At 38.6% G+C, this 12,125-nt stretch overlaps 1 protein-coding gene across 23 annotated transcripts in view; it reads left to right on the top strand.

Moving 5' to 3' along the window:
• Nucleotides 1-588: 588 nt before the first annotated feature.
• Nucleotides 589-12,125, top strand: part of SORBS2 (sorbin and SH3 domain containing 2) — a 144,517-nt gene continuing 132,980 nt past the window's right edge. For 12 of the 23 annotated variants that reach the window (XM_064710500.1, XM_064710507.1, XM_064710511.1 and 9 more), the window contains exon 1: nucleotides 740-982. The gene's annotated coding sequence lies outside the window, so the exon portion shown is untranslated. Of the gene's footprint in view, nucleotides 615-739; nucleotides 983-1,113; nucleotides 1,366-12,125 lie in introns of those variants that run through there. The other 11 variants (XM_064710512.1, XM_064710513.1, XM_064710516.1 and 8 more) reach the window with 8 other exon arrangements.

The raw sequence follows: 12,125 nt of genomic DNA on the forward strand, positions 1-12,125 counted from the left end.
CACTTGGAGGGGTGGAGCAGCAGAGCTTTGTCTACAAGTCGTACTCAGAGGCAAAAAAATCTGCTGTAGCCCTAGAAAAGTAAAGCTGGACAAGGAAATGCAATTATTTCATATATGTATTAAGTCAATCCCTGCTAACAACTGGGAAGTTCTGACCAATACTCAGAACTCTTGGGTATGAAATGCAGTATCCTTGCTTAGATACATTTAATGCTTCTAAATTACTTATTGAGAACTTTAGGCTGATGTGTGTTGCTTGTGCTCTCTATCTTATACTCATGACTCCTTAGGCAATTGAGATACATGCTCATGACAGGTCTTGAAGAGCAGAATTTTTTTTAGGAGCAGTTTTAAATTCTTCACAAATGTCTCATTTTCTTCCTACTTCTAACTGAAAGGAAAAAAAAACCCAACATGTTATTCTAAATAGAATGAAATTGCATGGAAATTTCAATGTGCAACCTTTGAAAGTTGTGTAACAAGCAGCAACCTTTAACCTTTAAGAATTATGATGTCAGGGGTTAGGTTATTGTGAATGAATGGGGATTTAGGCTTTACTGTTGAAAAATCAGCTGACTATTGTATAATGGCTATCCCTACTGTCTATTTCCTAGGTAAGGACGATTATTTACCCCGAGTGCTTACACAGTTCCCTGTCAATTTTGGCGCTTCGGCTTGGCGCAGAGAGGCGCTTGCCCGGCCGCGTTGGCGCGGTGCTTTGCAGCGCGGGGCTCGGAGCGCTGCCCAGTGCCCGCTCGGTGCGGGCGCTCCGCGGGCGCGGTGCCGGGCGCCGGGGCGGGCCGGGCCGCTGTTGGCTGTTGCCATGGCTCCGGCAAGCCGGGGGAGCCCAATGAGCGCTCTGCGGCGGTGCCGAGGGGACCAGCCATTTTGCTTAGGGAAAACAATGTGACATATTCTGCTGTGCTATACCGGGGAATAAACAACAATCCCGTCGGGAGACGCAGAAGAAGCGGGCATATTAGTGAGTAATGCGGGCGGCGGAGCGGGCTCGCCAGCTGCCATTTTGACAGGCTGCCGCTCCCGCCGCTGCTCGGGGGAGGCGGAATGCGGGGCGATAATGCTGCATATCTGCTGTCAGGCGGAGCGGGGGCTTGTCCTGTGAAGGCAGGGCTCCTCCGCACTGCTGTCTCGGCAGCTCGCTAGCCGCCGCTCGCAGCCCAGCCGGGGTCCAGGGCCGGGGAGTCGCCGCTCGGAGCGCGGCTGGCGCCGGGCGCGGCGCTGCCAGGAGCAGGTGTGCGGCTCGGCCCGGCCCGGCGCCGCTGCGGCTCCCGGGCTGCTCCCGCCGGGCGAGCTGCCGCCGGACCCGGCCACAAAAGGGAGCGCTGTGCGCCTCGGCTGCTGCGGGTGAGATACCTGGGCACGGGCGGGCGCGGGGCTGGGGCACAGCTGGGCACAACTTCGTGCGGGAAACAGGCTGCTCTCGGTGTCTGTGCCTTGGCTTCGGTCCCTGGCTGGTTTAGGGTGGCTGCTGAATTCATTGATCTCACTGCGTTGTCCTTAAACGTTTCGATGTGAGTGTTGTTCCATATGGTTGCTGATTCAGAAGGATGCTTACAATAGATGATAAATTTTTAGTAGATAATTCTACTGAAAGGCAAGGATTATATTTTTGTTTGGATTGTCATTGTGTTTTTTATTATCAGGATAGCGTGGGTGAAATACAATATTATAGAAGAAGTGAGCATGTTTGCCTTACATCACGGAGTTCATCACTAGTAGATTCCATGCATTGTGCTCAGCCACAGCGTTAGATTTAAATTGTCCAACTGCTGCTGTGCAGTATGTAGGTCATAATAAAAAGCAGCTTTTTCACCAGCTTTCAATGGACTGCATGCCCCAGTGCTGTGGTTGATTAGTTTGTGGTACTTGTGCTGTTAAGAGCAGTGGTATTAAAGCCAGCTCACACCTCCTTTTTAAAGATATCGCACGTTCCGTGCTAGACAGAGCACAACACACCCATTGTGTCCCTCCGTTTGGCGTTCAATAAAAGGAAGGAAACGAGCACTCCACATGGAGCACCAGCACATTAATAGCACAAGACGGTTAAACTTTATTGAACAATCCCAGGGATTCTGAGATAATCTACTGAAGATACAGACAATAAAAACACCGAGACGTATACCAGGAACTAGTAGAAATGGGAGAGGTCTTCTGATAGGGACTGTGTGTTAATGCTGGAGATTTTTCATTGCAAAATGAATTGTTCTGAGTAGTTATTAATCACAACACATTTGCAGTAGTTAAACCTGGGTCAATAAAACCTCAATCCCTCAGGACAGATAACGTTTCTATTTAAAGTAGTATTTTCCTAACTACCAACGGTGTTCTTAGGCATTAATACAATTTCTGAATTCTCTTATAATGAAATGCATTATATTATTCTGAAAACTGATCTAAATGTTGTGATTCACTTTGCATCTATAGAAAATGAGATAATATTTTTGTTTTAAGCCTTCTTTAATATTTATTGAGATTTGAGTCCCACTGAGATGAGCCATTTGTTTGGACAGTTGAGTGGGCATGAAATCAAGAATTCGAGGTCTGGTATCTTTATAGTTAAATTAGTAACCAGCACTCTGTAACTAGGAGCCAAATTCCAGTGTTGTTTCTGTATATATCCTGCAAAGGCATTTGAACAAGCATGATCAGCAACTATCCCCCAAGTGAGACACTGCATTTGGAAACAGCAGTATATAATTGAATTGCTACTATGTGTTCTCCCCATGAGAAAAGCTCCCTCTTATTTGAACCATTTCAGGATTCTGTTTTTTGGTGAATGCACACACACCAAGTTCTTTATGCCTCTGTGCAGGGGTCATACGATAAGTGGTTTAGAGAAGTGTCTTCCTCTGTGATCTAGAACATGGAAGTGCCTTTACAGTGTGGCACTGCATGAATATTTATGATTGAGTCTGTAATTATGAGGAAAATTATAAACAAGCAGAGCTAGTATTTAAGATATTGGTAAGTCTTTAACAAAGGGGGAGATTTTGTTACAACAATAAGAAACATGGATGTGGCAGTATACAAAATAAAGGATCTTGTAGTTCAAGGTGAATTGATTCTCACTAGAGATACTTCTCACTATGAAGAATTTGTGGTTTGAGGAAAACAAGTGGAGACTAGCAATGACTAATCAGTAAACAGTGTGCACCCGTTAGGTGCTGATAGATGCATCTTATTAGTCATTATTATTTAAACCAATATTCTGTGCTCTTTCCATTCTGCTTTTCTTCTTTTGTTATTTTTCTCATATCGATTCCCAGCTTCCCTCTGTTTCCTTACTGTCTCTTTGGCAACATCTGATCCCGTCAGAGCTATTTGTAAATCAAATCGGTGACTGTCAGTAGTGGTCATGGAGGTACTGCAATAGAATCTGATGTGGAGGAAGAATTTAAATGAGTTAGAGGTAAGAAACAGCAACCAAGTAATGAGTGTATCCAGTGCAAACTAATTCCCCATCATGTAAGTTTTAAGGGCCTAGAATTGGGTCACTGATGTAGAAATCAAATGGGCATGCATGGAGAGGGACATTTTTTCCTCTCATGATGATTTGAAGTGTATTTATAAACATAAGGTTTACAAGACCTTGATAATAATATGACATAGGACAAATTGGAACGTTTGGTGTTAGAAATGGTAGCGTAGAGTTCTAGTTGAAGTCTAGAAGTTTTTCAGGTTTCAGTGGAGCCATGTTTTTTATCAAGAGGTGATTATGCATTATTGGAAAGCCTCTAGGGTATCCAAAGTCAGGCTCTCTCTTGGTCAGCAGAGATGTAAATAACATCAGCTGTCGTGCTTTAACATTACAGTCGCTTCAAACATTTTTTAGACAGACGACCTTAGAAGGTGACTCTGGGTCCATGTGTAGCTCTTAAACAGAATACCAACAAAGCAAAATCATCAGATTAATCCTAAAATGCAGTGTCATAGTAGCAGGTGCAAGCAGTAATAGAAATAAGAGACTAGTATGACCGAAGGAGGTAAAATGAAGCGGAGTGGCAGCTTATTTCGTATGCTCTTTGTTTAAAATAATCAGGTTTGAACAAACAGTGATAAGCATCCACCAATCATGGGGTGTGTAGAGCACAGTAACCTTATAAGAGCTCGTGTGGAAATGTGTTGTCTGTCCTCAGCCTGTGTACTTACAGATGTGACCAGCCTGTGAGCTGCAGTACAGAAGGGATGTGCCCAGGGAAGACACAGTTATGGAGCTGGATATGTTGTATGATGTTACACTGTGAAAACTTGTGGCTGAATGTCACTTCTGCACCTGAAGGATCAGGTATTGAATGTAATACATCAATTATGTGGTTGTGTCTGGAGTGCACAGCCTCCATCAGATGTGACCTTGGAACAGTACTTCTGCTCTGGTGAGGCTGTCTGAACAAAAATAGAAATAAAAATTGTCAATTTCTACCTGTTTGTAAACTAGAATTGTACAAATGTATTCTTTATTATTGTGTCCTACTGCTCTGATACCAGTCATTTCTCATGTCATTATTTCCTATTGGATTAAGCATGTTACTCTTGCTAGTCCGAATTTCCTTTCTTTACTGCTGTATGTAGCATGTAGCTTCCTTTGTGAGAGAACACTGTGCCATAGATGCTCTGTGTTCATTTTTATTCAAATAGTCTTGTGTCTTTTCATGAAAGTGTTTTGACCAAAGCTGACCTTTCTGAAATTATGAAGCTTCTTAACATTTAAAAGCTAAAACAAAAACTAGAAAGACTTTCAAAGGCACTGATGTAATGGAAAAGTTCATGTATGGGAGGGAAAAGGGAGAGAAGTAAGTACTTAAAAGGGCAACATGTATCTTTGAGTACAGGCATGCTAGATGACGACATTTTAGATCTACTCCTGCTTTCAGTGTTTTTGAAGCATGTAATGTATTTTTCTGTTCAGATGTTTTGTTCCATAACAGTGGTACATCATAGCTAATGCTGCTGTGAAGTAGGAAATTCCAAAGGCGGACCCGTTTCTTCTGTTATTTCTAACTTCTTTCCCTAAATAGATTGATTTTTTTGGTCTTTCTGTACTGAATACAGATAGTGTTCTGACTCATCCACCCTTAAAAACCTCACCAACCACCATCAGGGGGTTGAATAGCACAGATGTGGTTCTGTGTTCTTAAGTAACCTGAGTAACATAGTGCACTTTTAAAGAGGTGATACTGAAGGTCCCGAGTCTCAGAGAATAGTGGGAGAAACACACTAAAAGGAAAAGCAAACATTCTTCCTCTCAATCATTACTATGATCAAACTATACACCAAGCTTTTTCATTGGCCTTTTCATAAAACAGCTGTTAAATAATGCTGAGAGATAGAATAATGAAAGCTTTACTTCTTTTAAGGGTACTCATCTTGCATTTTATGTACAAGTATTAAAGCAGTGTACAACTGAACTGTTTGTCAGGTACCTAAAGCTATCCTTAGTTTACCAGCAGTGGCATATTGACTAAATTTGTCCACAAGCATAGCAGCTTTACTTTTTTGCTTCTTCAGGACCCAAAAGAATATGCAGGAATGCATGATGAAACCAGATGGGAATGGAATCAGTAACTGCAGTTCTCACAGCTGAAAATCAGATTCATTGACTTTTATGAAAATAGTAAAATGCATTGATTTCTAAGGGTTGCGTTTAGTTGTAGGATGATGAGTTATGCTAATCAGAAATCAGTAGTTGTGACTGAAGATCAGAATAGGTGGAAGGGTCTTTGTGTTTTTTCAAACACAAAGTTTAATAGTAACATGTCTGATTCCTTAACGTATTGTTGCTTTTGTGTTTTTTTTGATTTTTTTTGTTTGGTTTTTTTGTTGGGTTTTTATTTGGTTGGTTTTTTTGGTTGATTTTTTTTCTTTTCTGAACAGCACCAGTAGGTGAAATCCCAGTTCAAGCAGGCAGCAAGGCTGAAAGGTGACTGTAACCCTTCCTAAGAGGCTTAGGTGGGATGGTGTGGTCTGTGATTAGAAGGGGTAGGGGCTGTGTCAAGAGCAGGACAGCCACAGTGTGTTCTTGTCAGCATGGTGCCATGGGGTCTGAGGACTCCTAATAACCATAGCCTGAGCACAGAGCTTCATCAGCATAGTGTACCTTGAGAGCTATAGTGTTTAATAAAGCCACATATCTCTCACTGGGATTAACTTGCTGAAAACTAATGCTTTGTCAGAGTTCAGTTATAGCAAAAATAATGGGGTAGGGGAGGCTATCCAAGATTCAGTTATCTGGATCAATTTTCATGTGTGAAAAATGCATGAACTAGAAATTATATATTACTACAGAGGATCTCTGTGCATATGAACAGTATTTTCACTACTTGAAGTGACTGCGCGTGAAAAGTAGTGATTCAGGCAATGAAACAAAGCATGGGTTAGATAAACTGGGTGCTTTGACTGTTGTTTTTCTTTTAATATTCATTTTTTCTTAATAATGAAAAATTATATATTATTAAAAAAGAAAAAAATTCTTCATTTTTAAACATAAATATGTATAAACATTTATAAAAACATAAAGTAATCTGACGTGTTGGCATCAAGCAGGTGCAAAATGACATTTTTAAGGTACTAAATGCCTGTTTCTTTTCTCACTGATTTTTGTGTTCATTTGAGAACTTCAGATTCTCTTATCTGTTGATATGTGAGCTTTTCTAGTATGCTGGAGTATGATAAATAAGGAAGAGTAAATAATTGGTATGAGGCAATTATTGATTGGTGAGAATTACAAAAATATTGTATGTCATGAAAACTATTTAATAAATCTCCAGCACAGGATGTTTTGCTGTCTCCAATAAAGCAACCATCATGGACCTTCATAAGGAGTGGGTTAATGGATTACATGGCCCAAGTTTGTGGGTATTTCAACTGGTGATTGTAAACATCATGTGAGTTTTACATTTCAGACTGCTTCAGCCTTTGAGATAATCCTAAATTGTAGGGATTGGCCTAGGTGAAGTATCCAAGAAATAATTCCCTTTTGAACACACACGTCACACTATTGACTTTTGTGTATTTTGTGCTTTGCTCTTGTTAAAATTTTACACAGTTATTGTCTGATTTAGGCATCAATCTTGTATTTTCTGTCTTCCCACTAATAGTAAAGAGTTTAAAGAAAAGCAAGCAATAGGAACTCAAAGGGGTGCCAGTGCAAAACACTGGTTATGTTTCATTTAATTCATATATTGATCAGGTACGTCACACTGCTCCTTCTAGCCAGTTATGCAGTTACACATTTTAATAAGCAAATCCTGACAGAAGACAGCAGTTGCCAGCACAAATTTAATTTAATTTCGCTTCTAGTGAATTTCTAATGAACAGGGAACTCTAAGCAGTGGCATTCTCCAGATAATCAAATTCATGGTAATTGCAGTTTTTCTTTTGGTGAAATCTGTATTTGTTAGGAATCTGAAGGAAATAATTATTTCAGTGTGACTGATGCAATCAAATGGTTTACTTTGAATAAGTAAAATATGAAAGAGGCTAATCAAATGAAGTGCTACTGTATGAGAGCAAACGAAAGGGTGACAGGTTTGACAGTAGAACAAAGACCAAACCAAAGGCTTTGTTTTGACATACATGCAGATAATCAGGCAAATTCAAGTCTTTTAAGAGACCTCTTCTATAAGGGTCACTTTACAGATACGGATCATGTAATCTGAGTCGTACAGATTATCATTCTGCTTCTAAACAAGTACAAGAGAGAGGTTTTTAATTCCTTATTTGCATAGCTGTAGATTTACACATTCACATGTTTTTGCCATTGGCATTTGATTCACAGATGACTGATTTATGGTCTTGAGCAAAGGCCAAATTCAGGACACAACTTTTAACTGTCAGGACTGCAAACTCTACAGAATTTGTTTGAAAGCCAGCACCTGTTGTAATTAATACATACAAAGCAGTAGGAGGATCCCTTCCAGCTTGAGGAAATTCTTCTCTTATGAGCAAGGCAATAATAATTGCAGAGATGGTGTGCTAAATTAATTCAGGTGTGAATTTGTTTTTTGTTGTATTTAGTGGTGCAATCATCTTAAACATAATTCTCTAAAATCAGTCACTGCTTAGATAAAGACCACAAATGAAAATAAACATGTCAGTAAGAGCTACAGAAAGTATATCAAGGTCAAGTTCTCTTTGTAATATGTGCTGAACGTGAAAGATGGAGCAGGCTTGATGCAAAGGTAAACTGAAAAGCAGGTTTATTAACACATGGCTTTGACCTCTGCTTGACTACAACACCAGTGCTTTTCTTGATTTCCTGCAGCAGAAATGAAAATGTAAAGGGTGTCTGAGGAAGAAACAAATAGTAGCTTTGTAGATGAACTTGGGAAGTGTTCTTATGATAAAAGATTGCTGCTACTTAAGAGTGGATGAAATGTATGTGGGGAAATTTGAGCAGATACTGTGAAGAGACTTCTGGGAGTTGCAAGAGGAGACAGGAAGAGAATTACAAAAATGCTTGAAAGGGAAAAGACAGATATAATTGCTGCAGTGACAAGACAACGAGCCATCTATATGTGCCCTGTATTCTGGGGCAGGGACAGCTACTGTGGCATCAAAGAAAAAAAAAAATTAGAGTGGTCTCATGGGGGGCATCTTGCATAGATCAGCACATGTTACTTAAAACCGTGGGTTCAGATACTGTGGTTAAATTGTGTGTTGACAAGAGGCCTAAACAATAGCATTCCTCATGGGGGGACCAAAACAAAATCAGAAATCAGATTTCAAATGTTGGAAGTGGAGAAATCAGTCCTCTCAGGAAAAGCTACAACACACGCTCAGAGTGAAGGGGAAACAAGTGTGGAGAAACATGAGCCACTTCCTTGAGGAGTTCACATACCTGAGCATTCAGGGGTTTTTTGATGTTTTTATTTAAAAAAAAAAAAGTCATATTTGCATTCTAGTCAAATCTCCAGCCCATACACAGTGTGCAAAGGCAAACTACAGATTTAGTTTTTTAAATTGATTTTTTGTCTTCATCTGCACACATAGTAACTCCATTTGAAATTGTCGGATTTGAAAACAAATTGACCTCCTTCTGTGGGTTTTTTTCATTATGTTGTATTTCATTCTTGGGGGACCCAAAGAATAAGTCCTGTCCCTTCACGAGTGCTTTAGATGAAGCATTAGAAGTCTGCATTTTCAATGTGATTACCCATTATGGAAATGGGATTCTCTCTAGCTGTCCTGCACCAGCAATGGAATAATGCAGTTTTGAGGGTGAGATCAGGTGTTAAGGAGCTCTAATTTCTGTCCCTTGGTTTTGCACCAAATTGTTTTAACTGGGACAAAGTCTGTTAGAATGTTGGTGGGCTAATTCATGTGTTTTGCTTTGTACACAAGTGAATTAGGACTGCAAATGTCTTTATAGAAAATGTCCATTTCTCAGTGTGTTACTTGGTTTTAAAATGATGAGCTGAGCTGGAGCTTGGAGGTGGCTTGAGTTCAAACATGACTTGAAAGAATAATTGTATTGCAAGCTTTCTTGTGTGTAGTCCTGTCAAATCTGGGTAATTCTACTGTCATCTTCAGTATTGTATATATTGTATTTAGACTTCTATGGACTTTATCTTCCAGCATGTTTAGGAACAGGTGCTCTTTATGGTCATTAAAAAGTGGAGGGTTTTTTCTGAGCTAATTGCAGATAATGCTGTGAAAATTTCACAGTCAATACCTAAAATTGTCTAAACAATCTAATAATATATATAATTTAAATCTTCATAAAAGAAACCACTTCTTTTGAATTCTGGACTTATTTTCTCTAGTGAGGACATGTGAATAGTTTTTACTAAGCACTTTCTTAAAGAACTAAAAGAATTTTTGCTTTGCTTTGCCCAGAAGCAGATAATTTTTTTAATTAACTTTTTTAAGGATAGGTTTGGAACTATACTCTGAGGTGTCTACCCTTTGTGGTGGGTACAATAAACAATTGTAGAATTCTTACCATTGTGTTTGCAAAACTGTGAAATGTGACTTGCTGTTTCTCATAATCCTAAATTAGTATCTGAAGCTGTTAAGTGCTGAAATGATGATTCACGTTTGGCCTTGTAAGAATCTGATCTGAATAATATTTTTAAAAGCAAGGGCATGACTTCAAGGCAGTTGTTCTTCTGTGACTTATTTTAAACCTGGGTGTTTTCTTTACCAAGACATTTTCTAAACAAGGAACTTAGAATTCATTTAAAGGTTTGTTGGAAGAGGGCAGAGAGGAATTTAGCAAAATGACACGTACAAATGATATTATTATAGACTTTGATATTTTTGAGAGCTCTTTTTGATGTTTTCTCTCTTTGAATGCAACGGTAGGAATCCTGCCTGAATTAATTAAAAGTAGTTACAGTAAATGTGTACTTTTAAAATACCATTGGAAAGGCCTTATCCTCCAGCTTTTTGCTATTGTAGCTTTAGGTTCAGCCCAAAGTGCCTGTAAATATCTTTTAAAGAATGCTGGAAAGATTTAGCTAAAAGATGAAAAGAAGTGTTGTATTTGTGTTTATTTGTGTACCTTGATATAATGATTTTCTGATTGTCATTACTTATATTAGCATTTAAGTCTTACTATCATTACTAAGATCTGGGCTGAAAAGTTCAGCACCATCTTGAATGAATCTGCTAACCTTATCTACACTGTATTTATTACTGGAAATAGCTTCACATGTTTATATACACAAATTTTACTATATTTTGGGCATGTTCTGTTAGATAAATAGTCCTACCTCTTGATGAACATCAGAAGTTATGTTCAAATGATGAATTTCAACTTGGAATCCTGCAAATGCTAACCAGATGTCCAAACTAAGGTCAGTGCAATTGTGATATTTTTTAGTCTTAAACTTTCTGTGCTGTCTGTATCAGACACACCTGTGATTTTGAAATGTCACTATCAAAACCAGGCTAAGTGGTCACTAGCTTCATGAGGAGGAGGAATCAGGAAATAGAGATGTCTTTGTGTTGTAATTTCAAAGGCAGCAATGTTTCAATGCTGCATCATGAAAAGATTTTGTGTATTGACTTCTTTAGGTGTGGATCACATAAAAGTTAGCATAGAGATTTGATTTTTTTTATGTTTCAATGCTATTTTTCTTTTTGAAAGCACTATTAAAATGACTTGAACTGCTCAACTTCTGGACAGTTTAGACTTTGATCTTAACTCACGTGTTTCTAGTTCATGCCACCCATCTATCATAAGCTGATTTTGTTATAAATAACCAAAAGCTGTACAGACACTATGTAAAACTATTAGTGATTTCCCCCCTCTGTTGTTGCCCTCTGGTTTCAAACTCTAGTCTTCAGATAACTGTCAATCACATGTAATTTTTTTTCACCTTGCTGATCAGAATGTAAAGGCTGCCAAAAAATATCATCAAATGCTTTTCTCCTTATGAGAAATTTGTTTCTCCTTATGAGCAATTTGTTTAGTTGGTGCAGGAATCAAATGTGCCTGAGCTTTAATTTTAAGTCAATGGGTTCAAAGCAGAAGGTAGGGCAAACATAATGCAAGCATTTTAATGTGTTTTTGGACACTAAATTTGTAATAATTAAACTTCTGCTGAGATATGTCTGCTGTCTACTTTTGATGCCTTTATATACAAGGCTGTAATTTGACAACTATTTTATCTCTACCATCTCTTTTGGGAAGTAAGATAGAAAACTGTGTGATTAGCTATTCTGTATAAATTTTGTAGAGAAAATTTATCTTTCAACTTCTCAATTTTGTTTTTCCATTTAGGTTAAGTTTTCAAGCCATTTTAGAAGCAGAGGATACCACAAGTCACTGACTTCATCCTTCACGTTTTTTAAGTGCAAATGTGCACAACTTTATTGTTGCTTGTAGTGATCATTGTTTAAGGGTTAAAAATAAAATTTTCTGGTTTGAACAGTCATTTCATCAAGCTGATGAGCAGTCTTGAGGGGAAAGAAGGGTCTTTTAAGCTGTTATTACTAATAGGCAGAGGGATTTGAAAAACAGAGGATGTTAAAAAGTTCTTAGGAAGTAAACAATTTCTAGGAAGGGAAATCCACCTTCCAAGTATTTATTTTTCAAAGAGAGGAAACTACCTAATAGGTGTAAAACTTCATGGATACAAAATAGGACATATACTTCAGAT

Source organism: Zonotrichia leucophrys, chromosome 4 (assembly GCF_028769735.1).
Source record: "Zonotrichia leucophrys gambelii isolate GWCS_2022_RI chromosome 4, RI_Zleu_2.0, whole genome shotgun sequence".
NCBI lineage: Eukaryota > Metazoa > Chordata > Aves > Passeriformes > Passerellidae > Zonotrichia > Zonotrichia leucophrys.